A 2,454-nucleotide genomic window follows, 5' to 3' on the forward strand; every position below is an offset into this window, starting at 1 on the left:
TGCTATGAGTTGGATGTTTGAGTTTGGATGCTTGAGTCACCATCCCTGGAAGTATTTAAAAAACGGGTAGATGAGGCGCTTAGGGACATGGTTTAGTGGGCATGGTGGTGTTGGGTTGACGGTTGGACTCGATGATCTTGGAGGTCTTTTCCAACCTTAATGATTCTATGATTCTATGATTCTATTTTTCATCTTATTTTCTCTAAACTGTAAGAATGGTTGATATCCCCAGTTTAACAGCACTGTTTTCCTTATATCTTGACCTAATATCAAATACAAATGGAACATTGTTCCTGCCTGGCCACATGTGAAAGTTCCTACCATAAACTAAGCTGCCCTTTAAACACAAGCCAAAAGTGTGGGGTAAAGAACCAGGGCTGCTAATGCTGGAGCTGGCAATTGCTCCACTAGTGTGTGTGGTAACTCTCCAAAGACTTCAGTGCTGGTTTGCAACTTGAGTGTTTTCCTGCTAATTCAAGCTGACGCTGGCACGAAAACACGCTGAATTAAGCAACGGTTATAGTAACTACTGTTCCTCTGCACACAACAACTCGGATGCATATATATGCATGCCCTTTGAAGTTAAATAAATTACTTGTGCTGCTTGGGAAGCATTAAAAACAGTTATTTTACATAGAAAGAGATTATATGTAAATTTTTAGCAGAAGAAATAATTATGCATAGCAGGAAAATAACTTACTAAGATGTACAAGGCTATCTCCAAAACCACAGCTATGGCATATTTTGAAAACAGTCAGAAATTTAAAAACTCCAATATACTTCTAAACTTGGTGGAGGCATTAAACTTTATAGTACCATTATCACTGGATTATGTCATACTATAATTCTACCAGTTAGTTTTTCCCTTATGTTCACTTTAAAAAAAAAATCATATAAAAGCAACAAATTGAAATTTCATTTTATACGCACTAGTCTACTAGGAATACCAATACACTATGCACTTTAATAATATGAGATATAAACACTAACAGTTCAAGCAAAATAAACTTGCCCTCACCATCCTCTTCTTGCAGGTATCTTGTGTTGGGCTTTTAGATTTCATTGCATTAATATGCAAATCTCTCTTACAACCTCCATCTGCACAGATCCTTGTATCTGCAGAGCTCATTGAAATCAGCACCCCAAAGACACAGAGCTCTGACAGTCTGACACATTAAAACCCCCACATTTTATAAAACCTTTCTTTGCATTATAAGACCAGCATGCTCCAAATTAAACATGCTATTTATTTTGTTCCCTTTAAAAAATAATCATGAAACCATTAATGTTAAGTTTTGCAATACTCTCATGGGTGGTACCAATCAAAAAGAGTGATTAAAGTCGTCATGAGAAACATGAATATTTTACTAATTTCTGACTGTAATTTACAGCATGAAAAATTCCGTGTAGCAAAGCTGGGAATTCACTAAAGCTTCACGCCTGCATGCAACACCACCATGATGGCTCCGGAACGTGGCCAAACCAACCATCGTGCAACACACCTCACCTAGCCTCATTTCTGAGATGAACAGTCCCATCCGCCTCCCACCCCACTGCCACTTGCTCTTGCTCAGCATGGGCCTTCCTAATCTCAGCGTAAGTGCTGGGACACCGTAGGATGCACTGATCTTGCTGAAAATCCGGCTGAATTTTTAAAGTAATTATTCCTCACGTGGAGCACCTCCCCAAACAGGTTTGCCACGTGGCCACCCAAACACCAGTGGAGGCAGCAGGACAGGGTGGAAATGTGTGGGAACAAGTAACCAGAGCCAGGGGGAAGGCGGTTATGCCAGCTGAAGTGTTTCACAGCCGCCGTTGCACTACACCATGCGGCGTGACTGCCTGAACAGTCACAATTCACTGAAAGCTGCCTCCGTAGCCTCCCACCCGAACGGCTGCAACCCCGCTAGCTGGGGCTGGTGGGATTATAGACACCCATCTGAGCAATTCCTGGCAAAGGGAGTTGTGAGGCGCAGCTCAGAAGCGAAGCGGGCAGTGCCACAGCGCTGTGGTACCGAACACCCGCCCCAGCCGCTCCTCCCACCCTGGCCTGCGGCACCCCGTCTTTCGGGGCTGAGCATGCCTCCGCATGCCTGCGCTTCCCGCAGGGAGGAACTGCACAGCTATTGCACGTATCCCCACTTTCTATCCTTAATTTGAAAAAGCTCAAGGCAGCGTGTCCTAAAGCCACACAAACCCCTGGAACACTCCCTGAAGGTACCCAGGCCCGAGGGGCTGAGGCAGGGCCCCGGCGGTGAAGGGCAGGACAGGAGGGGCGACACGAAAGGGACAAAAGGGAAATAAACAAGAGCACCTAAAAGCCCGGCGGCCTGCGGAAACCTTCCTAACCCCCTTCCGCTACAAAAACGCACTGCGGTGCCTGTGCCACGCTACGCGTGGCCCTGCCCGGGCCCGCTCCCCTCTTCTGCCTCCCCAGGCGCCCGGCCCTGCCCG

The sequence above is a fragment of the Pygoscelis adeliae genome, unplaced genomic scaffold, assembly GCF_000699105.1.
Source record: "Pygoscelis adeliae isolate BGI_AS28 unplaced genomic scaffold, ASM69910v1 Scaffold85, whole genome shotgun sequence".
NCBI classification, from domain to species: domain Eukaryota; kingdom Metazoa; phylum Chordata; class Aves; order Sphenisciformes; family Spheniscidae; genus Pygoscelis; species Pygoscelis adeliae.